This window comes from Myotis lucifugus, unplaced genomic scaffold, assembly GCF_000147115.1.
Source record: "Myotis lucifugus unplaced genomic scaffold, Myoluc2.0 scaffold_438, whole genome shotgun sequence".
In the NCBI taxonomy this organism is placed as follows: domain Eukaryota; kingdom Metazoa; phylum Chordata; class Mammalia; order Chiroptera; family Vespertilionidae; genus Myotis; species Myotis lucifugus.
In genome coordinates this window covers 104015-119984 of record NW_005871486.1, presented here as the reverse complement: position 1 = coordinate 119984, position 15970 = coordinate 104015, and the positions used below count along the sequence as shown (strand labels likewise).

The window sequence follows — 15970 nt, the reverse complement described above, 5'->3', positions numbered from 1 at the left end:
GTTGCGTGGAGGCTGGACTGGAGGCTGGTGAGGAGGCTGTGGCAGCTGTCCCAGTCTGCTCGCCCGGTCCTGCAGCCAGCAGGAAGCGGACGGGGAGGGGCACACCTGTCCTCATGAGAGCCGAGACCTGGCAGCTGCACACATCTCTCTCCGGCCAGAAATTAGGCCCATGGCCACAGCCAGCTGCAAATGAGATGGAGAAACATGGCCATTATTCTGGACTGCCTGTGAGTCTACATTCTAATCTAGACTCTTGAAAGGAGATAATGGAGGACCTTGTTAGGTCTGATCGAATAATTGAATAGATCCCCCCCCCCTCCCCCGGGAACTGACCTTTAGACCTCTTCACAACGGACACTCCCTTTCGCTTAGACCACATTTCACTTGCTCAGACCATTATCCTTCCCCTCCGGACCTTCCCAGGATCCGGACCCGCCCAGAGAATTCTCCGCCCCGAAAAAGCCTGCCTGGAGTCCTTTACATCTCTGACTCCCCATCCCAAAATGGGGGCTCAGCCCATCTGGCCTCCAGATGATCAAATAACTTTATAATCTCTTACCACTGTTGGCCTCATGGGTTCCTCCTTCGGCGACCCTAACAGAATACAGTGGTTAAAACCTGTCTCTGAAATCAGATTTCCCGAGTTTAAGTCCTGCCCTCGTACTTACCGACTGTGTGGCCTCATCTGAGGGTACAGGGCGCTAACACACCAAGTCTTAGGGTACAGCCTGGCATATATGAGGCCCAGGGCTGCCTTTAGTTTCTGAGAGAAGGGGGTGTCCTGGGGTCCCTGGCAGAGCTGAGGTGCCCATATGAGGGCTGGTGTGTGGCTAGGGCAGCCAGGACTATTTAGCCCTCCTTCCTTAAAACAAGGCAAAGGATGCTGGGAGCAGGATATGGGGGCCTAGGGAAAGAGTGGTCGGTTTTGGAGGGAATTCAAGAATAAGGGACCCAAGAAAAGATACCCGTGGCCTTAGTAGTTTCAGAGGTAGCCCAGCCTGTAGCCCCTTCTTCTCACAGGACAACAGATCTCCCTGGACCAGGGGGAGGAGGTGAGTTTTGAGCCAGGCTCAGACTGGCTGGTGTGTGACTGCAGGTCTCTAGCCACCACTGCCCATCTCTGAACCCGCGTCTTCCCATTTGGAAGCTGGGGTTCATTTATCCAGCCTGCCGCCACGTGACTACAAAGAATAGATGTTAGTCCTGGTTCTGGAATTGGGTTGCACTGCAGGGCTGAGCGGGAGGAAGGGATGGGTCACTGCAGGTGACAGCGCGCCCCCTCCTGGGAAGAGGGAGCATCGCAGTTCCGTCTAGCTAAGCCGCTTGACCGGCCCCATAGATTTTTAGAGAGAGTGGAAGGGAGCGGGGAGAGAGAGAGACACGTTTGTCTCTCTCACATCAATTGGTTGCCTCCCACAAGCACTCCGACCAGTGCCCTTGACTGGAATCGAACCCCGGCCAAACCGGCTAGGGCTAGGGCTCTCTCTCTCACTTTTTAAATAGATTTTTATTGATTTTAGAGGGAGAGGGAGATAGAAACATCAGTGATGAGAGATCGGCTGCCTCCTGTACACCCCACACTGGGAATCGAGCCTGCAACCTGGGCATGTGCTCCGACCGAGAATCGAACCCTGACCTCCTGGTTCATCAGTCAATGCTCAACCACTGAGCACACCGGCTGGTCATTTGTGACTCTTCAATATATATTTTTATTGATTTCAGAGAGGAAGCGAGAGGGAGAGATAGAAACATCAATGATGAGAGAGAATCACTGATCAGCTGCCTCCTGCACGTCCCACACTGGGTCTCAAATCCACAACCCAGGCCTGTGCCCTGACCGGGAATCAAACCGTGACAGACACTCAACCACTGAGCCACGCCAGCCGGGCTCCAGGCACTATTTTTTCCTTCATCTGGCCTTTTCCCAGGCTACTGGCTTTTAAACAGGGTGAGGTAAGAGAGCTAATGTGGGAAGGAGAGGAGAACCCAGAGGACTAAGGTGGGAGGGAGTAGTGTGTGTGGGGGGAGATATAGCAACTTCAGGAAAATGGCCGAGGGCAGGGCTGTGCCTTATTCACCCCTCCGTCCCCTTCCCAGGGCATGGCATAGCCCCAGGTTGGCTGACAGAGTTTGTTGGCTGAACCCCAGAGTGAGCCCCTGCCGGAGCCTGCATGAAGCCCACCCAGGCCCTGCTTCGGGGAGAATCTGAGAGGCAGCTTTGGGGCAAAGGCAATGCCTCTGGGCCGCAGGAGACGGGCCCAGGCAGGCCTCCCTCATCGCCTCGCTCTGTCACCGGCACAAACCACTTGCCTCTAGAGCGGACTCCTCATCTAAGCATCTCGAGGGGCTGTTGTGGTTTGAGAACTATTTTCACACCAGAGAATCCTGTCATCAAACAGGTTCTTCAGTGAACATCCAGAAGATGGAACAAATAACAGGGGAGCTATGCTAGTGGAAGCCGGGCCTGGGACCTACTGGGTGTGGTCCTGGGGCCTGAATGGACCTCCCCCTTGCCTGCTCTAGAGAGCCTGGGGGCCGGAGAGGGGTGGGGAGGGAGGGTAGAGGAAAGGGGGAGCAGGGGGAGGAGGAGGGGGGAGGGGGCGGGGGCGGGGAAATGTGTGTCCAAGCCGCAAGCAGCTCTGGCAAAGGGCAGGCAGAGCCCCTCTGCAGTTGCCCTTCTATTCCCGGGAGCTGGTACCATCCATTGCCCATGAGGACACAGTGGTCCAGGGCCTCTGGGTGCTCAGCAGAGCGTGGAGTAGGAGGACAAGGAGAGGAGAAATGAGGGGGACTATGAGATTTGGAGTCAGCAGGCTCCTGGCGCCACCTGGTTATGTGATCTGGAGCTGCCCCTTATCTCTCTGAGTCTCAGCTTCCTCATCTGTGCAGTGAGGGGTGAATGCAATGACATCTCTAACTCTCATTTGTCCTGGAGGGAAGATGGGGGAGGGGAGGGGAGGGGAGGGGAGCTTGTGCTTTGGCTGCTCAGAGGCAGTGATGGGGGCGCGGCATCAGGCGTGGGGGTGGGGGAGGGCGGGCTTGGCGGGAAGATTTTGTTTGAGCCTGAGCCTGGGCTCTGCCACCAAGTTGGGGTGTGTTGTCCCTTCCCAGGACCACACTTTGCCCATCTGTCTAAGGGGACAAGATGCTCGCAGACCCAGGAGTCAGTGACTGTGCTTAGGATCAGAGACCGGAATGGGGACCGGAGCTGGCTCAGGGCCGGGCCCGGGGTGCAGGGCGGCAGAGGGAAACTGTTAGGTAGGATACAAGCGCCGAAGGGAACGGAGGGGTCATAACGTCCAGCTTTCTTGGTTTACAGATGGGGAAACTGAGACCCAAAGGAGCAACCAGGCACCCAGAGACGCCGCGCCCTGCGCTGGAAGGGGAGGAATGGCCATCGCCAGCACCCTGCCGCCGCCGAGTTTCCGTAGTGTAGTGGTTATCACGTTCGCCTCACACGCGAAAGGTCCCCGGTTCGAAACCGGGCGGAAACAGCTCTTTTTCTCATGAAATCAATTACTTAAAAACCCATTCTACTTAATTTAAAATTTTTCACGACCTCGGGGCGAGGGGGTGGGGTAGGGTGGGGAGGTCGGGGTGGGGTTAGTTGTCCAATATCCTAGAATGGGTTGAGGACAGGGCCAGGATCAGAACCAGGACCCCTGATCGCCTGTTTCAGCTTTTCCTCACAGAAAGTCGTGATGGGAGGTGCAGGGTAGCCTGGCCCGGGAAGTAGGAGCCTGACCCATTCCTAACCCCTAGGGGCAGGGGAGGACGGAGGTGACACCCTTGGAGATTGTGGGGCACAGCCTGAGCCCAGGAGCGCGGGGTCCCCGTCCTCTCCTCTCCCTGCGCGTCCTGCACTGAAGACTTTCTCACGGACGGGAATGAAGGAAACCTGCCCTCCCAACGAGTCCTGGGCGTCCAGCTGCCCTCATGCTGCCCCCCTTGAATGTCAGAGCCCTGGGGATCCCTGCCCAGCTCCTGCCCGCGGTCCTCCCAGAGTTGCCCCTTCGCGCCGGGTGTGGCCCCGGAGATTCTGTGTTCTGTGACCCCGCCCCTTTCAACCCCCGGCTGTGACTGATTGGTCCAGGAATGCCTACCTGGTCCAAGCGGGCCAATCAGATCCTTGTCTGGGGATGGGCGCTAAGGCCAGGTAAACTTGTTGACTGTAAAGCCGCTGCCTGCACTTTCACTGCTGTTTGTACAAAGGAAGAAGCAGGGAGCGGTGTAGGGGAGAGAAGAATGAAGTAGCCTTGAAATGATACGCGGGGAGGGACAGGGGAGCTGTGCGTGCTCCCGGGGATGGCCACGATCGCTCTTCCTCCCAAACATTTATCCTTAGGACAAGTCCTGAATTTGTTTCAATTGGCCTGAGAAATTGCTGCTTCGCACAGGCCAATGGCCTTATTTAAGGCACTTACATTGAAAAACGTCAAAGGAAAGTGCCGCAGAGCCCCAGAGTGTGTTGGTTTTATTGTCATTGTTGAAAGTGACATATCCCAAAGCACAGAGCGGTGTCCTGGGAGTGTCCCCAATGGAAGCATAAGGTCATCTGTCACTCCGCCTGAAAACACTTTGCGTAGTGGAGAGGGCTTCTCAAAGAAAAAATTTGCTTTGAAAAGGACTTGATTAAACTTGGATTTGTCCGGTGGTGTGCGGACAACTGGGTCTTCAGAAATCCAAATGTATACGTTATAGATGTGCATATGTTTATTATAAATTAGATGTGTGTATGTTTATTATAAATTTTACTGACAAAAGGATGTGTAGCACACAATTTACAAATAATAGCACAATCTATAATAATAAAAGCGTAATATGCTAATTAGTCCGATGTCTTTCCTGACCAAGCCCGGGGCTGTGAGGGAAGCCCAGGTCTCAGGTGCCAGAGGGAAGCCGGGTGCCGGCAGCCAGGGGAAGGGAGGCCTACTCTTGCACGAATTTTGTGCATCGGGCCTCTAGTGTATGAATTCTTGATTGTAAACCCCATATAACCAATTGGTTCTCACAGATCACTTTTAATTTTTGCCAAATTCTTGTATCTGAAGTTAACTTATAGTTGTAATTCAACCAAACTTTGAAATGGAGTCACATTCCAGTCTAACTCTTTTCCCAAAACATTATTGTCGTTAAATCTGATCCATGATCCATAATGTATTGTTATACAATTTCTCACTCTCCTATAAATATATTCATTAAACTAAAAGCTCTTTCAGCTTCAGCATTTGAGTTTAGTCTGCACTACGAACATTTTGCCCATCACTTTCTTTTTAGTCTAGAAAGTCAACAAAACAACAAACCAAGTTCTGAACACAGAGTTGGGAAGATATGTGCAGAAGCATAGCCTATGTCCAAGCCTCACTGTACAGATACAATAGATGTAAATGAACTCAAAGGAATAGGGAACAGTAACATGTAGTAAAATCTCTAGGAGATGAGGAGTTTTGAGTACTACCTTTATTTTAATGTAATTTATTTAATTGTAAATTTATGCAATTTAATTTTCTAAAAATTCTCACCTGAGGATATATTTTTATTGATTCAAGAGAGAGAAAGAGAGAGAAACATCAATCAGTTGCCCCCTGTACACCCCCTGACTGGGGATTGAACCTGCAACCTCGGTATATGCTTTCACTGGGAATCGAAACTGCCACCTTTTGGTTTATGGGCCGACACTCCAACCAACTGAGCCCCCTGGCCAGGGCTGTGCAATTTAATTTAATAATGATTATTCAATAACTTGCGTGCCAAACTTCTGAACTTGTAGCAGTTGGCTTTTGCGAGCTGGCGTGAGCTAGCTTTGCTGCACTGCTGGGCGTGTCCCCACCTGAGAGCACCCATGGGACCTTGTCAACAAAGTCCCCATGACCAGAGAGACTATGGTGAAGCCATGTGCTCTGGGAAAATGTGAGCTGGTTTGTGCCTGGGAGCAGAGGAAGAAACCAGAAGCAATGACTCTATCAAATTCTTGTGGGTGCCTCCTCAGTGCACTGAGGGTCAGGGACAATTCTGTGGGTCCTCGTTTCAGAGCTGATGGAGGAATGCACCACTTTGTCCACCAGAGGGCGCAACAGAGCCCACATAGGAGCGTGGTCAGCTCACTGAGCCTCCAGCCTTGGTTTATCTGTACTTGGGCCAGACAGAAAAAACCCAGACGCTGGGAAGAGAGGGACCTGTCCAGGTCACCCTGAGAGCCAGGGACAGAGCTGGCACTTGACCCAAGCCTCCAGACACCAGTTGGGTAGGTGCAGTCCCCAGGTGGCTGAACGTGGCCTGAGAGCGTGGCTTCTCCATCGCTTCAGGATCTGCAGCCCTCAGCGAAGGCCCTCTTGGGTTAGGCTGTGCTGAGCCACACCCCTGCCCAGCATGGCATTTCACCTCTCCCTGGGACACCCACCAGTGCTGAGCCACCCCGGCCACATCCCCGCTCTGTCCAGGGGCCGCCACCTTCCCTGCTGGCCCCTGTCATCAGCACAGGGTCTTTGTGGTTTAGGAAACATTTCTGTGCTCTCTGCTTACCTGCTTTGTTCGTGTGGAGAAGAGGGTGGGACTGGGGTCAGACGAGGTGGGCTCCAGTAAGCTACTCAACCTCAGACCAGGTTCACACAGTGAGCAAAAGCACCGTATGCTCTCCAGGTGTAACAGAACTTTCTTCTTCAGCCGGAATTGTCCATCTCTTTCCGCCTCTGGGTTATCCAGGAAGACGCAATATCGTTCTGCTGAGTTGGGGGTCACACTGTGGTTAGGGGTCATTCTGGGAGGTCCCTCTCTGGGCTCTGGCTGCCATCCACAGGGCTCTCACCACTCGCTCCATCCCTCTTCCCCCTCCAGCCTGGGGAGGTCTTTAATCTGCCTACAGGCCACCTGCTTGTATTGGGAGGGGGGAGAGAAGGAAAAGGTCAAAATACAGGGAGAGACACAAGCAGCTCAATTACATCAACACGGATTTCTGGGATGCCTTTTGTGTCCTAAGCACTGTTCTAGGCCCAAGGCTGCCGCTATCAAGGCAGACACAGCCCCTGTGTCTCTCAAGGGGAGCTGGAGGGGGCAGGTGGGGATGGTCATAATGGCTACCATTTATGGAGCTCTACTCTGTGCCGGGTGCTGTGTCATTTCATTCACATCTTGCAACAACATAATGACATGCCGCTATTACCCCCATTTTATAGGCGGGGAAATAGAGGCAGAGAGAGGTTCGGTGACTTGCCCAAGCTACTAGATAATAGGGTTGGATTCGGACCCAGAGAGTCTGAAAATTAAACAAGGTCATGGGGTCGAGAAGAGCCGGTGCTGCGTCCAGCTGAGGACACAGTGCTTCCTGGATGAGGAGGTGGCGTGGGGGCTCAGATGTGCCCAGTGAGTAGCAGCCATCCTAGATCTGGGGAAGAGCAGTGCAGGCAGAGAGAGCAGCAGTGGCCCTGAGAGGAGAATGGACTTGACTTACCAAGGACTGCAGAGAAAGCTGCTGTGGGAGGAGCGTGCCAATGAAGGAGGGAGAGTGGTAGGAGGTGAGCGAGGGAGGAGAGGCACCAGATCGGCAATATAACTCCGGCCCTGGTCGCTGTGGCTCAGCTGGTTGGGTGTCATCCCATGCACCGAAAGGTTGCGGGTTTGATCCCTGATCGCCATCAGGACACATGCCCAGGTTTTGGGGCTCATCCCTAGTGGGGAAGGGGTTCAGAGGGTGGTGGATCGATGTTTCATTCTCATGTCGATGTTTTTCTCTCTCTCTCTCCCTTCTTCTCTCTAGAGAAGTCGAGTAAAAATCTTTTTAAAACCATCCCCAAAACAACAAAAAAAAAGAAACTCCAAGGAGGGTTTGCAGACACCTGGGCCTCTTCCCTGGAGCTGGGCAGGGCCCAGCCATATTCCCATAAACCCCAAGAGGTCATTATCTCTCTGCCCCTGCTGTGGCCTCTTCTAACCTCTCCTTGGTCCGGGGACCGTGATGACCAGCCAGCTTCCTGGTGGTGGTGGGGGCAATGGTGGGCTGGAGGGGAGGACCGGAAGTGCTGACCCTGAGTCAGAGGCCCTGAGATCTGGCCCAGTGGTGGCAAAGCCACTTGGATTGGTGTCATTAAGGTCACCAATGACACCAATGCTCACCCTGAGCCACGCTGTCGCATTGGCTCCCCTTAACTTCCTGGCCTAACCTCTCCGACCTTTACCTTGACCTGGGAGAGGCGCCTCTGAGGGTACTAATAAAGCTTTTTCCCTGAGTCCCCACACCTCCTCCTTCCTGAGACCAGGCATTGCCCCCATGCCCCCCTCCCCCCACATCCTAGGGGCTCAGCTGAGGTCAGTGCAGCCACATTTCCCAGGGCCTCCTGGTTCTGCCCATAAGGAATTGGCACAGATGGTGCCTTTGTCCACGTCGCTCCCTCTGCTTGGACTGTCCTGTCAACTTTTCTTAATATTGGAAATTCCTCCTACCACGGTGCGTATAAAACGTCTAAAAGGATATAAACAAAATGGAATTATAAATGATTTTATTTTCTTCATTATTAATGTATCATCTGAACTTTCTTTGTTGTTGTTAAACCAGAGGGTATTTTTACATTGATTTAAAATATATATATATATATATATATATATATATATATATATATATTTATTTATTAATTTCAGAAAAGGAAGGGAGAGGGAGAGAGAGCTTGAAACATCAATGATGAGAGATAGTCACTGATTGGCTGCCTCCTGCATGCCCCCTACTGGGGATCGAGCAAGCAACCCGGGCATGTGCCTTTGACCGGAATTGAACCCGGGACCCTTCAGTCTGCAGGCAGGCTGACGCTCTATCTGCTGACCCTAAACCAAGCTAGGATTTACATTGATTTTTTGGAGAGAGTGGAAGGGAGGGAAGGAGAGGGAGAGAGAGAAAGAGAGAGAGAGAGAGAGAGAGAGAGAGAGAGAGAGAGAAACATCTATGTGAGAGAGGCACATCGATTGGTTGCCTTCTGCACACCCCCCGACTGAGGCCAGGGATCGAACCTGCAACCCAGGTATGTGCCGTTGACCGAGAATTGAACCCGAGACCCTTTGGTTCGGGGAATGACACTCTAACCACTGAGTCACACCGGGCAGGGCGCAGTGAGTGTGTGTGTTTGTTTTAATAACTCCCCATTCCCCGTCCTCCCCAGGCCCTGGAACCCCCCTTCTACTTTCTGTCTCTGTGGGTTTTTCTGTAGGAACCTCATCTAAGTGAATCACACAGTATTTGTCCTTTTGTGTCTGGCTTATTTCACTGAGCATAATGTCTTTGAGGTTCATCCATGTGGTAGCATGTGTCAGAATCTCTTTCCTTTGTAAGAATGAATAATATTCCATTGTATGGACGTACACTAGGTGGTTTTGAGCTTCCTTCAGCTCCAGCATTGTAGGATTCTCAAGGCCAAGGTCTCTGCCCTCTTGGGCTGATTGCTGCCTGGTGGGGTTCAGCCCTGGCCGCCAGCAGATCCTCCCTTCTGTTTGTGTCACCCCGAACCCAGCAGCGCTGGGAATGAAAGACTGGCTGAACACCTGCTGCCTTCTGTCTTGGGCTTCAGCAGCCAGGCCAAGGCTGGGGGCGGGGCAGATGTGAAGCTAATGATGGCCTGCTGGGGGCTTGGCTGTGGAGGCCTGCTCTGATTACAGGGAGCCCCGCGCTTCCCTCCCCAGGGCCCCGCCTGGCCTGGAAGCAGCTTGCACACACCCAGCTGTTCCAGAGCAGCTGCGGAGATAGACAGGACTGAGGCATCTGGGGTAGCAGCTGCCAAAAGCATTGGCTTTGGGGTCTGAAACAACAGATCCGGGTCATGGTGAAGCCAGTGGGCTTGCGTGTGGCTCTTCTGTGGGGTTAATTACTAATAACAGCCACTGTTCCTGAAAGTTTTAATATATTTATCGTGTGTCAAGCATTGGGCATGAATTCTCTCATTTAACCTCACACAGCCATATGAGGTTAGTATCATTACACCCATTTTATAGGGGAGTAAACTGCGGGTTGGAGGGCCTTGCCTGGGGCCATGCAGTCAGACCTGGGCCCTGCTTCTGGGCTGAAGCCTGTACTTATCCGCTGGTCTGCGATCGGGTGGGGGTCTCTTTGGGGAGCTCCTTGGTGGAGGGCAGATGAGGGGGCTGAGTGGACAGAGATGACCTGCCTCTTCCACATCGACCAGGGCAGCAACTCCTGTTATTTTATAGATGGAGAAACGGAGGCTCTGAGAGCGGCAGGGAGCTGACCAGCGTCTCTCTGACGGTCCAGGGTAGAGCTGGGATTAGAAGTCAGGTCCTACCTCCCAGCCATGTTTCTGGTGCCCACATGGCCTCCTGGATCCTGTGTGTGACCCATACAGGCAGGAGGGGAGTCTGGGCCTCCCCTACTGGCCTGGACCCCCTCCTGCAGCGACTGAAGGGAGGGCGTGCAGAGGTGGCAGACAGTGGAGATGGAGGATAGAACCTGGGCTGGATCTCGGTTCTAACTCTGCTGCTGACTCTGTGGCTTGGGCGGCTCCATTCTCTCTAGGTCTCGGTTTCCCGTCTGTACCCTGTGGGCCCACAGGTACTGGGCAGGGGAGAGAAATGGCCAGACAGGTGGTCAGGCATGTATGGGGAGGAAGGGAGGAGCCGCAGGGCTGCAGGGGGGCTGTGGCACCCTGCCCTCGCCTTACCCTCTTCCAGGAAACACCTCCGTTTCAGCCGCCTACACTCCCGCTCTGACCCAGGGACGCGGCTTGGCCTGAGCGTGTCCAAGCCTCAGATAACAGAGCTCTCGCTCCCAAGGCTGCCCTGGGGCTAGTGGCTGCCCTTTCTCAGCCCCAAGACATCCTCTCATTCCCCGAATGGTGCTGGCCATACCGGGCTGGGAGGAGGCTGAGCTCCTGGGTGGGCTCACACGTGGGTGCCAGCCCCCCCCCCCACATGTGCACACATCCCTACATGTGCACATGTGTGCATCCACACACATACCCAAGGCATTCTGTTTTTTTCAGGCTCCCAGTAGTGAAAAATGAAGAAATGTCACAATGGTGGTATTGTTTTCATCTTTTTATTTTTAAAAATTAACATCTTTAACACACACTCACTCACAACAAAAGCAGGGATGATTACAGAAATGATAAAGAACATGAGCTCACCCTGCCGTGTGGTCGGTGATGGGATATACATTTAAAATTGCATGAGAGCCTTCTGGTCTTTCCTTCCGGGGCATGATTCTTTGGGTCTACACACCCAGCATCCTTGCATTCCATTGTTTATTAACATTTCACTATGGAAAAGTTCCATCACCCGGAAAAGTTGAAAGAATTGTACAGTGAACACCCACATCCTCACTGCCTGGAATCTACAATGAACGTGTTGCAATATTTGCTTTATTACATATCCATCCCTCTATCTGTCCTGCTTTCCTTTTATCCATCAATCCATCCAAATCCATCCACCCATCTATTCATCAATCTATCCCTCCATCCATCCATCTCGTCTTTTAAAAATATATTTTTATTGATTTCAGAGAGGAAGGGAGAGGGAGAGATAGAAACATCAAGGATGAGAGAGAATGATTAATCGGCTGCCTCCTGCAAGCCCCCCACTGGGGATCAAGCCTGCAACCAGGGCATGTGCCCTGACTGGGAATTGAACCGTGTCATCCTGGTTCATAGGTTGACACTCAACCACTGAGCCACGCCAACTGGGCTCCATCTCATTTTTTGATACATTTTTTAGGCTTATGAATGTGAGGCCTGGGCCAAATGACACTCTCTTCTCTCAACCTTCTCCCCTACATTAACAAGCCCTGACACACACACACACACGCACACACACACACACACCACACCTACATGCAAACACCTATATGCACACACTACATATGACTCACCCATTCACACATGTCCACTCCACACACATATCCACATGAATCCACATATGCAAACACCACACCAATCACTCATGCACACACACATAAAGTTACACACACACACAGTGCCCACATGTGCATTCACGGCAGCCCCTTGATGTCTGTGAGGAAAGCACCCAAAGTCCTCATAGAATCCTCAGACCTGTGACCCCCGTGGAACCCGTGCCAGGTCCTGACTTACGCTGCACCCCTCATTTCTGGCCAAGCATCAGGGGCTCCCCTGCAGCTCCCTACCTGACCTGTCCCACTTTTAAAAAAAATTTTCTACCACAGTCTCCTCACCTCCTAGCACGTCCCACCAAGAAAACCTCCCACAAAGATTCCTTGTAGAGTGTTAACCGCGTGTGGGCACAAAGTCCACCAAACTGCCGCGCCAGGAGGGCACAGACTGTTGGCCTCGTTCACACCACATCCCCAGCACCTGGCACACAGGGGGCCTCCTAAGTGTTGGTTGTAACAGGAACAAAAGCAGCACAGCAGTGCATATACCAGGCAGCCTCAGGACACCCCTGTCACACATGCTTACATCCATGTGCATACACACTGTGCGTGCACCTATGCTCACACATGCATCCGCTGTGTGTCCGCACACGTGTGAACACGCACTGTTTGCACACACTGTCTGCCTGTCTCCTTCTCTGGAGATGAAGTGAATTCCAGGACCCAGGTCCTTTCCCAAAGCCCTGGCCACCTAAGGCCACGGTGAGCTCCTCTGCTGGATTGTGAGGTTGAGGGGTGGCTCCAGGTGAGCCCCCAGGCGCCTGGGCAGCAGGGGTTCAGAGCCCCAGCTCTGGAGTCTGACAACACCTGGGTTCCATCCTCGCTCTGCACATAGCCCCTGTGCACCCTCCACATGTGACGTATGTGTAAGTTACTTCACTTCATGGAGCATCAATTTTCTTCCCTGTTCAGTGGGGAAAATAGTTCCCACCTTAGAAGCACCTTACAGGAGATGCTCTTAGCAGGAGGCCTGGCCGGTTGTAAGCACTTAACAATGGTTGCTGTGGGTATTCTTTGCCCCAAACTCCCATGCACCCTTTGGGAGGGAGGGCACCCTTGGTGGGGGCTGTGTATGGAGAGAGCCAGTGGGCATGGATGGTGCCTCTGTGAACGCCTCTCCCAGATGCTCCCCCAATCCCAAGCCCTCATTATCCCACGTGCATATTCATAAGGGATAGTTCCAGCCCTGCTCTGTAAATGCCGCAGAAGCGGGAAGTGGAGGCCAGTGCAGAGAGTGAGGCCCAGGGGACAGGAGGCTCAAAGCCAGAGTGCATCTGAGTCCCCATGGATGGGAGGATGGTGAGAAGGGATGGGGCAAGAATGGGTGGGAGTTATTGGGGGTCCCTGGGGACTTGAGCAGGGGCTTGTTCCTATATTGCAGATTTAGAAACTGAGGCCCAATGAGAGCAGATTAAGGAACGCTTGGAGTGACTGGCTGGAGAAGCCAGAGCCTGCTTCCTCTGGGTCCTGGAGAGCTGAGCATCTGTCTGGGCTGGGTGATGGGCATAGGGGGATGGACCAAGGACCTCTGTGTGTTTCTTGCGATGGACACAGTCAGCATGGCAATGTGTGGTTGCTGTGGTGGTCCTGGATCTTAACCTCAGCGAGGCTCAGAGAGGTTAGGTGACTTCCCAAGAACACACAGTAATGACTGTGATCTTGCCTTTGGAGGTGTGAGAGGCAGTGACTCTGGCCTCATGCAGGAGGTCAAGGCTGGGGGCAAGGCTGGTCAGGACATAGAGAAATGAAGCTTCTTTATCTACCTCCTCATTTCATCTCCTCGAAAGTCCCCTGAGATACCGGGAGCCAAAACGATTCTCTCCCTTTTACAGATGAGAAGCATGAGGCTGAACGAGGATGATTCGCCGGGACAGGACACAGTGAGTACCTGCAGAGTAGGCTGGCCCCTCCATGCAGGGCGATACAGGGTGGGGGGACGGGAGAGCCCACGTCACCTCGGTCTTGGGCAGGGTGAGTCCAGGACAATGCAGTCCATCACCCTGTTCTGGAAAATTTCTATCTGAAACCAGAGGGGGCTTTCTTCTTTACACTTGCAGTCCAGCTCCTCTCACTCCTCTCAGATAACTGCCCATCTCTGTGAGTGCTTTCTCAGTGCTCACACCTGCTCTGTGAGGCTAAGCAGAACCACCCCCATTGCAGGGGAGGGAATGGAGGGGTAGAGAGGTGACGTGGCCCCCAGCAGAGTGTGCGAGAGGCTGTGAGGGGCAAGAGTCTCTGGTGTGGCTCGCCTGGCCTTTCTACCGGATCAGCTCATGGGAAAGGGAGGGGCTGAGGAGTGGAAATTCGGCCCTTGGAGCACAAGTGTCAAAAGCAGCTGACTCAGGTGGGAGGCCGAGAGAAGGCCGCTTGGTGGCATTCCAGGGGCAGAAGACTGTATCGGCTGTTTTGGGGTCAGCCAGTCACAGAGGAATGAGGAAATGGCTTGCGTTAAAAGCTCAGACATCCATTCACTCCGCAAGCATTTACTGCCGTCCTGTCAGAGGTGAATCAGACAGTCCCTGGGCCGCTCAGCGTCTCCTAAGGGCCTGGGACTCGGGAAGGACTGAACATATTATTGGACCAAAAAAGGGGGGCTGGATATTGTCACCCCCACTTTCCAAGACAGTCAGTGAGGTGTCCGGGACAGGCCTTGGGTTTGAGATCAAGGCCAGGTGGGGTGGTCTTCTAGCTCTGCCCTTCTGAGCGGTGTGACCTTGAGCCACAATAACAACAACCGCATAGGCACAGGCAATGTTTATCTAGTGCTCAGTTTGCACATAGGATGCCACTTGACTTCTTTGAGTCTCAGTTTCCTCATCTGTACATTGGGGTGAGGTGAGGAGTGAATCTACTTCCAGGGTTATTTGTGGGGCTTGAATGGCACCATGTAGGCGAAAGCTTCCAGCTTTGTGGTAACTCGCGTTATTTGTGAGGCCAACACGGAGGCTCACGTTGTAGAAACACAGGGAAGTTGGACCATTCATTCCTCACAGGGCCAGGCAGAGGTTTGGGGGGAGGGGATGGTTCTCTTCACAGAGAGGATATGGGATGTGAACAAGGCTTCAAAGGGCAGAAACTGGGGCGAGGAGGAAGAGAACTTTCGCAGAGAAGGACACCCCAGCACGGAGGAGGGAGAGTGAAGGGAATATTTGTGGGGCCCTGGCCCGTGAATCACCCAGCGATGCAGTCAGGCGGCATCTTTAGCCCTGGGGCCATCTGTGCGGCTCTAGATTTCCTTTCCTAACATGATCCTGTCTAGGGTTGAGTGAGGAGAGGGCTGGAGGGTGAACCTGGAGTAATTACAGAGCCCGTTTCTGCCTCCCTCCCACCTACCCCTTTGGGACTGGACAGTCTGCCAGGAATGTGACACCCCCTCCCCCCCACACCCCTCCCCTCTGACCTCCTTAGCTGGGGACCAGGGTTTGGGCATCTTTCGGAGGGAGGAGCTGCTGAACAGGTGGCTCTGGGGGCCTGTTGGTGTGTGGCGTCAAGGGCTCAGTAGAGACTGAGGGACAGGTGGCTAGAGGGAAGGGCAGCTGACAGGGTGCAAGGCCAGGGTCTTAGATGAGACAGGGAGCGCACACCTGTCAAGCATCTAGCATGTGTTGTAACAGCCCCGTGAGGTTGGTGTCCTAACTTCACAGATGGAAAAAGTGAGGCTCGGAGAGGTGACGTGACTTGTCTGTTTCTCTATCCCATCACTCATCCTTCCACACCTACGTACTGGGCTGGGAGGCTCTGCGCCAAGCGCGGAGGAATCAGGGGTGACCACCTCTTGGCCTCTGACCCCTGCAGGGGGCCAGTGCTGTGAGGTCACACTGTGGCCTCGACCGAATTCGAACCCAGGTCTCAGTATTTCCAAAGCCTCACTTGGGACCAGGACACGAGCTCCCGCCTGAGCCCGGTCCGGTTGCCCGGCTCGCGCAGCCGCGGGCGGCACCGCTCCACCCACTCTCTCCCCGGGGTTCCGCCGGGCGCACCTGCCGAGGTGAGTCCCGGGAGGCCGGAGCGCACCGGAAAGCCGTGAGCAGCTTTGCCAGGTGGGGCGGGGCGGGGCCGGGGCGGGACCATTGG

General features: G+C 53.6%; 1 non-coding gene across 1 annotated transcript; it reads left to right on the top strand.

The window, feature by feature from the left end:
• Window positions 1-3421: 3421 nt before the first annotated feature.
• On the top strand, window positions 3422-3494 carry TRNAV-CAC. The gene has a single exon. It is a non-coding gene; the product is annotated as a tRNA-Val (tRNA).
• The last annotated feature ends 12476 nt before the right edge of the window (window positions 3495-15970 follow it).